Consider the following 9,302-nt stretch of genomic DNA (forward strand, 5'->3'; position numbering starts at 1 on the left):
CTGGGAACCTGCACGATGCGTGCTTCCCCAAAATTGCGTTTGAACAAGCTTCACATGCTTGAAACAAAGTTGTTTACCCACAATTTTGGCAAGGTGCCAACAATTTTGTCCGGCCTATTTTGTGTGAAATTATGTTCAAGTTGCCTTTTTTTTCTCTGTTTTCTTGTGTTGTTCCAATGCATGCAAAGGAAATAAACGTGTATAACAAAACTTGTAATTGCAATAATTTTCTGAGAGAATGACTTCATTTTCTGGAACAATTTCAACACTTTTGACCATAACTTGTTTTTGTTGCCTTTTGAATTTGTTGCAGCATATCATCCTCTTCATGTTCAGCTATATTAGGAGGCTTGTAGCAAAGTCCAATTAGCAGCTTTGCATTATTGCCATTTCCATGTACATTACCCATACTGATTTTACATCAGGGATGGAAAGCTCAAAACATGCAGAGGGCCAAAATGAAAAACTTTGACAAAGTCGTGGGCTGACCAGTATACAGTATAATGAGCCCCACATAGTCCTCCATACAGAATAATGGCCCCACATAGTCCTCCATACAGAATAATGGGCCCCACATAGTCCTCCATACAGTATAATGGGCCCCACATAGTCCTCCATACAGTATAATGGGCCCCACATAGTGCTCCATACAGTATAATGGGCCCCACATAGTCCTCCATACAGTATAATGGGCCCCACATAGTCCTCCATACATAAGAAACAAGAGGGAAAAACTTCAAGTTAGAGTCCCATCTAATAGTGAAAAAATGACAACATTTTATTAATTATAATTTATACAGGAAAAAAATATGAATCACAGAGACAGTTAATAGTAAAACAATGGAGGAGCACTAATGAGGAGCATGAGACAAATTAACATGATTCTTTTCTGATGTAAATACATAATTGGGCTGCCAAAAAAATAAGAATATATTGTTAAAATGCAGTGAAGCATTCAATAAAAGTGCAGGTGCTTATGCGGTAGGTCAGAAGTAGTTGCTATATAAGAGGTTAGTCATACCGCTGTCTATATATAGGTACTAATATAGATAGCTCATACCGGGGATAGCAGATCTTTATAAGTGGTATCAGTGCCCTGACCCCTTAGGCTACAGAGTAAAAGTATATCCTAATACATATTAAAGCCTAGAAAATGCACCTAAGTAGGAAAAAAGATTAAAGAACGGCAGCGAAAAGATTGTAGCATAAAACTTATAGAATACTTACAGCCACAGTGGATGTGAACACGCTCCTCAATGGCACTCACCCTGGTGCGCGTTTCGGCACGGCTGCCTTCGTCAGGAGGTGGCGTCAATGAAGGTGGGTAGGGTTTAGAAACCCTTGAGCCAATAGAAAAGGGGGTGTGTAGTCTCCGCCAATGGGTGTGGCATAACACATGGCAATCACCGATACACCACCGCATCCACGGCAACCGCGTCATGTGAGCACATATTGATACAGCCAGTGAGGACACCACAGAGAACAGTGAAGCCGGGCGTACCACCCAGTCCACAGATATATAGTCAAATACAACCGGAGAGAAAAAGAAAATAATAGCATATCCCAAATGTATGTATGTGTGTGTATATATATATATATATATATATATATATATATATATATATACAGTACAGACCAAAAGTTTGGACACATGTTCTCATTTAAAGATTTTTCTGTGTTTTCATGACTATGAAAATTGTACATTCACACTGAAGGCATCAAAACTATGAATTAACACATGTGGAATTATATACTTAACAAAAAAGTGTGAAACAACTGAAAATATGTCTTATATTCTAGGTTCTTCAAAGTAGCCACCTTTTGCTTTGATGACTGCTTTGCACACACTTGGCATTCTCTTGATGAGCTTAAAGAGGTAGTCACCGGAAATGGTCTTCCAACAATCTTGAAGGAGTTCCCAGAGATGCTTAGCACTTGTTGGCCCTTTTGCCTTCACTCTGCGGTCCAGCTCACCCCAAACCATCTCTATTGGGTTCAGGTCTAGTGACTGTGGAGGCCAGGTCATCTGGCGTAGCACCCCATCTCTCTCCTTCTTGGTCAAATAGCCCTTACACAGCCTGGAGGTGTGTTTGGGGTCATTGTCCTGTTGAAAATTAAATGATGGTTCAACTAAATGCAAACCGGATGGAATAGCATGCCGCTGCAAGATGCTGTGGTAGCCATGCTGGTTCAGTATGCCTTCAATTTTGAATAAATCCCCAACAGTGTCACCAGCAAAGCACCCCCACACCATCACACCTCCTCCTCCATGCTTCACGGTGGGAACCAGGCATGTAGAGTTCATCCATTCACCTTTTCTGCGTAGTACAAAGACACGGTGGTTGGAACCAAAGATCTCAAATTTGGACTCATCAGACCAAAGCATAGATTTCCACTGGTCTAATGTCCATTCCTTTTGTTCTTTAGCCCAAACAAGTCTCTTCTGCTTGTTGCCTGTCCTTAGCAGTGGTTTCCTAGCAGCTATTTTACCATGAAGGCCTGCTGCACAAAGTCTCCTCTTTACTAGTGTTGAGCATTCCGATACTGAAATATAGGGTATCGGCCGATAGTCGCAGTATCGGAATTCCGATACTTAATTCCGATACTTTTACAATATCGTATGCCGGAATCGGAAGTTCCCATAATGCAATGAGCCAGTTTCATTTTATTCAGCCAATGAGGATCCTAAGAAGTGTGGGCACTAGTGTTGAGCCACCCCCGTAGTGTTCGGGTTCGGTTCGGTTCGTCGAACACAGGGATGTTCGAGGAACTGTTCGTCGAACTGTTCGTCGAACACCTTAGAACACCGTCGAACACCGTTAAAACCAATGGCAGGCAAACAAAAACACATAGAAACACATAGAAAACACCTTCAAAGGTGTCCAAAAGCTGACAAACTGCTCAGAAGACGCTTTCTTTAAAAAAGCCGGCCGGCAATTCAGCAGCGGCATACACCGGTAACCGACAATTTAGACAAGAAGGAATAGAGCCTCACACATAGATTAGATAGATAGAAACATGTCAGTCACATATATATGAAGTACAGTGACAGTGTTGCTTACTGTACTTGTCATTTAGTGTAAAGGATTTATTAAAAAAAATAATAGTGTTTTCATGCACTGTCTCTTTAAAAAAGCCGGCCGGCAATTCAGCATCTGTACCCGACAATTTATAACAGACAGAATAGAGCTTCACACATAGATTAGATAGATAGAAACATGTCAGTTACATATATATGAAGTACAGTGACAGTGTTGGTTACTGTACTTGTCATTTAGTATTAAAATAAAGGATTTATTATTAAAAAAAATTGGCGTGGGGTTCCCCTTAATTTTAGTCTCTAGCGGAGGTTAAGCAGACAGCTGGGGCAGATGTTTGAAGCCTGGGAAGGGGGTAATACCCACGGAGCTTCCCAGGCTACTAATATCAGCCCCCAGCTGAATACATAGCCTCTACTAGCTATTAAAATGGGGGACCCCCCCAAAAAAATGACGTGGGGTCCCCCCTAATTTAATAGCTAGCAAAGGCTAGGCAGACAGCTGGGGGCTGATATTAATAGCCCAGGAAGGGAGCCATGAATATTGGCCCCCTCCCAGGCTAGAAACACCAGCCGTCAGCCGCCCCAGAAATGGCGCATTCATAGGATGCGCCAATTCTGGCACTTAGCCTCGCTCTTCCACGCTGCCCTGGTGCGGTGGCAGTGGGGTAATAGGGCTGGGGTTGATGTCAGCTTATAATGCCAGCTGACATCAAGCCCAGGTTAGTAATGGAGAGGCGTCTATAAGACACCCCCATTACTAACCCCATAGTCAAAGTTAAAAGAAAACACAAACACCCAGAATAAAGTCCTTTAATTGAAATAAAGACACAATCCTTTATTGTTCTAAATTAAACCATACTTACCATCACGCCCATTCCAGCTGAAGCCAACGATCTCCTGCAATAAAAGAAAAATAATAAAGCAACATCATCCTTACCTTTCCATGATTCCCACGACAGCTTCAGCTCTGCTACATCGAGATGACAGGCTGGACCGCAGCAGAACGCTGCCATCCAGCCTGTCATCCCGCAGACACTGAGAAGCGCAGGCATGCTTGCGCTCCTCAGTGTCTGACTGTGACGGCATCCAGATGAGCCGACAATGAACTCGGCTCACCTCATGTACGTCACTGACAGCGTGGGAGAATTCTCGCGCTGAGTGCAGGAGAATTTTCCCACGCTGTCAGTGACGTGCATGAGGCTGATATTTAAATTTGGCGCACAAATCGGTGATTGGTCGCGGGCAGCGTCCGCGACCAATCAGCACAGTAGTGTTTAACTTTGGCGGCAAGATCAGTGATTGGTCGCGGTCAAGACGGCGACCAATCACCGATTTGTGCGGCACATTTAAATAGTGGCCGCGACCAATTGGATGTCAGCGCCGCTCCCCGGTCCTCCCTTCACACCCTAGCCGCATGGATGTCAGCGGCGCTGCCTGGTTGGATACTTCCGCTCCGAGAACCCGGGACATGAGCGGGTACTCGCAGCAGAAGTATCTCGACCCGCAGCGCCGCTCCCCGGTCCTCCCTTCACACCCTAGCTGCTGATCTCCCCACAGTATCCGCATGGTGTTACAAAGGTCCGGACATTTGTGTTAAAAATCGCTGATTGGTCGCTGGCGCTGCCCGCGACCAATCACCGATTTGGGCGCCAAATTTAAATATCGGCCGCGACCAATCACCCATCTTGGCTCCACATTTAAACACCGCTGTACTGATTGGTCGCGGACGCTATTTAAATGTGGCGCCAAAATCGGTGATTGGTCGCGCCCAGCGTCGGCGACCAATCAGCTCAGCGGTGTTTAAATGTGGAGCCAAGATCGGTGATTGGTTGCGGCTGATATTTAAATTTGGCGCCCAAATCGGTGATTGGTCGCTGGCAGCGCCAGCGACCAATCAGCGATTTTTAACACAAATGTCCGGATCTTTGTAACACCATGCGGATACTGTGGGGACATCAGCGGCTAGGGTGTCAAGGGAGGACCGGGGAGCTGCGCTGCGGGTCGGGATACTTCTGCTGCGACCAGTCGCTCATGTCCCGGGTTCTCGCAGCGGAAGTATCCAACCAGGCAGCGGCGCTCTCCGGTCCTCACCAATACGATTAGCTGATTGGTCGCGCTCTCCGCATGCGACCAATCAGTGATCTTGGCGCTAAAGTTAAACACCGCTCTGCTGATTGGTCGCGGACGCTGCCCGCGACCAATCACCGATTTGGGCGCCACATTTAAATAGCGGCCGCGACCAATCAGCGAGCTTGGCGCCAAATTTAAACAACGCTCTGCTGATTGGTCGCGGACCCCAGACGCGTCCAATCAGTGAGATTGGCGCCAAATTTAAACAACGCTCTGCTGATTGGTCGCGGACTCCAGCCGCGACCAATCAGCGAGATTGGCACCAAATTTAAACCCCGCTCTGCTAATTGGTCGCGGATGCCGGCCGCGACTAATCAGCATTATTGGCGCCAAATTTAAACACTGCTCTGCTGATTGATCGCGGTCGCCGTCCTCGACCAATCAGCAGTATTGGCGCCAAATTTCAACCCTGCTCGGCTGATTGGTCACGGTTGCCGGCCACGACAAATCAGCAGTATTGGCGCCAAATTTAAACCCCGCTCTGCTGATTGGTCACAGTTGCCGGCCGCGACCAATTTGCGATTTTGGCGCCAAATTTAAACCCCGCTCTGCTGATTGGTCGCGACCGCCGGCCGCGACTAATCAACATTGTTGCCGCCAAATTTAAACACCGCTCTGCTGAATGGTCGCGGTCGTGACCAATCACCATTATTGGCGCCAAATTTAAACACCGCTTTGCTGATTGGTTGCGACGGCAACCAATCAGCATTATTGACGCAAAATGTAAACACCGCTTTGCTGATTGGTCGCGACCGCGACCAATCAGCATTATTGGCGCAAAATTTAAACCCCGCTCTGCTGATTAGTCGTGACCGCCGGCCGTGACCAATCAGCGATATAGTCGCCAAATTTCAACACCGCTTTGCTGATTGGTCGCGGTTGCTGGCCGCGACCAGTCAGCGATTTTGGCGCCAAATTTAAACACCGCTCTTCTGATTGCGTCGGGTCTGCCGCATACATATTCTAGAATACCCGATGCGTTAGAATCGGGCCACCATCTAGTTTCATGAAATAATTTAAAAAAAAATTGACGTGGGGCTTCGCCCTATATTTGTGTCCAGCCAGGTACAGCAGGCAGGAACGGGCTGCCCCCAACCACCAGCTGCCTATTTGTACCTGGCTGGACACAACAATATAGGGAAGCCCTTTTTTTCTTAATTATTTCATGAATTTCATGAAATAATTAAAAAAAAAAATACGTGGGGCTTCGCCCTATTTTTGTGTCCAGCCAGGTACAACTAGGCAGCTGGGGGCTGGAATCTGCAGCGCAGGGAGGCCCGAGCTTTCTGGGTCCCCCCCGCTGCAAAATGCAGTCCGCAGCCACCCCAGAAAATGGCGCATTCATAGAAGCGCCATCTTCTGGCGCTGTACCCAACTCATCCAGGGCCCTGGTGCGGTGGCTCACTGGGTAATAAAGGGGTTAGGGCCAGCTTGGCATTATCAGCTGGCCCTAAGCCCGAAATTCATGGGGTCACGCCAATATTAGACATGACCGCCATGAATTTCTAGTAAAGTATTTAAAAAAAACACAAACACCCAGAAAAAAGTCCTTTAATTGAAATAAACACACAATTCTTTATTGTTCTAAATTAAACCATACTTACCGTCACGCCCATTCCAGCTGAAGCCAATGTCTTCTGCAATAAAAGTAAAATAATTAAGCAACCTCATCCTTACCTTTCCATGGTTCCCACGACAGCTTCAGCTCTGCTACATCGAGATGACAGGCTGGACCGCAGCAGAACGCTGCCATCCAGCCTGTCATCCCGCAGACACTGAGAAGCGCAGGCATGCTTGCGCTCTGCAGTGTCTGGCTGTGACGGCATAAAGATGAGACGAGTTCATGTCCAATGAACTCGGCGCACCTCATGCACGTCACTGACAGCGTGGGAGAATTCTCCTGCACTCAGCACTTCAGCGTGAGAATTCTCCCACGCTGTCAGTGAAGTGCATGAGGTGAACTCATTCATGTCCAATGAACTCAGCTGACCTCATGTACGTCACTGACAGCGTGGGAGAATTCTCACGCTGAAGTGCTGAGTGCAGGAGAATTCTCCCACGCTGTCAGTGACGTGCATGAGGTGCGCCGAGTTCATTGGACATGAACTCGGCTCATCTGGATGCCGTCACAGCCAGACACTGCAGAGCGCAAGCATGCCTGCGCTTCTCAGTGTCTGCGGGATGACAGGCTGGATGGCAGCGTTCTGCTGCGGTCCAGCCTGTCATCTCGATGTAGCAGAGCTGAAGCTGTCGTGGGAACCATGGAAAGGTAAGGATGAGGTTGCTTTATTATTTTTCTTTTATTGCAGGAGATCGTTGGCTTCAGCTGGAATGGGCGTGACGGTAAGCATGGTTTAATTTAGAACAATAAAGGATTGTGTCTTTATTTCAATTAAAGGACTTTATTCTGGGTGTTTGTGTTCTTTTTAACTTTGACTATGGGGTTAGTAATGGGGGTGTCTTATAGACGCCTCTCCATTACTAACCTGGGCTTGATGTCAGCTGGCATTATAAGCTGACATCAACCCCAACCCTATTACCCCCTGCCACCGCACCAGGGCAGCGTGGAAGAGCGAGGCTAAGTGCCAGAATTGGCGCATCCTATGAATGCGCCATTTCTGGGGCGGCTGACGGCTGGTGTTTCTAGCCTGGGAGGGGGCCAATATTCATGGCTCCCTTCCTGGGCTATTAATATCAGCCCCCAGCTGTCTGCCTAGCCTTTGCTAGCTATTAAATTAGGGGGGACCCCACGTCATTTTTTTTGGGGGGTCCCCCATTTTAATAGCTAGTAAAGGCTATGTATTCAGCTGGGGGCTGATATTAGTAGCCTGGGAAGCTCCGTGGGTATTACCCCCTTCCCAGGCTTCAAACATCTGCCCCAGCCGTCTGCTTAACCTCCGCTAGAGCCTAAAATTAAGGGGAACCCCACGCCAATTTTTTTAATAATAAATCCTTTATTTTAATACTAAATGACAAGTACAGTAACCAACACTATCACTGTACTTCATATATATGTGACTGACATGTTTCTATCTATCTAATCTATGTGTGAAGCTCTATTCTGTCTGTTATAAATTGTCGGGTACAGATGCTGAATTGCCGGCCGGCTTTCTTAAAGAGACGGTGCATGAAAACACTATTATTTTTTTTAATAAATCCTTTACACTAAATGACAAGTACAGTAAGCAACACTGTCACTGTACTTCATATATATGTGACTGACATGTTTCTATCTATCTAATCTATGTGTGATTCTCTATTCCTTCTATTCTAAATTGTTGGGTACAGATGCTGAATTGCCGGCCGGCTTTTTTAAAGACACGGTGCATGAAAACACTATTATTTTTTTTAATAAATCCTTTACACTAAATGACAAGTACAGTAATCAACACTGTCACTGTACTTCATATATATGTGACTGACATGTTTCTATCTATCTAATCTATGTGTGAAGCTCTATTCTGTCTGTTATAAATTGTCGGGTACAGATGCTGAATTGCCGGCCGGCTTTCTTAAAGAGACGGTGCATGAAAACACTATTATTTTTTTTAATAAATCCTTTACACTAAATGACAAGTACAGTAAGCAACACTGTCACTGTACTTCATATATATGTGACTGACATGTTTCTATCTATCTAATCTATGTGTGATTCTCTATTCCTTCTATTCTAAATTGTTGGGTACAGATGCTGAATTGCCGGCCGGCTTTTTTAAAGACACGGTGCATGAAAACACTATTATTTTTTTTAATAAATCCTTTACACTAAATGACAAGTACAGTAATCAACACTGTCACTGTACTTCATATATATGTGACTGACATGTTTCTATCTATCTAATCTATGTGTGATGCTCTATTCTGTCTGTTATAAATTGTCGGGTACCCTGCTGAATTGCCGGCCGGCTTTTTTAAAGAGACAGTGCATGAAAACACTATTATTTTTTTTGATAAATCCTTTACGCTAAATGACAAGCACAGTAAGCAGCACTTTCACTGTACTTCGTATGTATGTGGCTGACATGTTTATATCTATCTAATCTATGTGTGAAGCTCTATTCTTTCGGTTCTAAATTGTCGGGTACCGGTGTATGCCGCTGCTGAATTGCCGGCTTTTCATGTTTCACTGTTG

This window comes from Phyllobates terribilis, unplaced genomic scaffold (assembly GCF_046119375.1).
Source record: "Phyllobates terribilis strain yellow unplaced genomic scaffold, ASM4611937v1 Scaffold_17__1_contigs__length_24005725, whole genome shotgun sequence".
Taxonomy (NCBI): Eukaryota; Metazoa; Chordata; class Amphibia; order Anura; family Dendrobatidae; genus Phyllobates; species Phyllobates terribilis.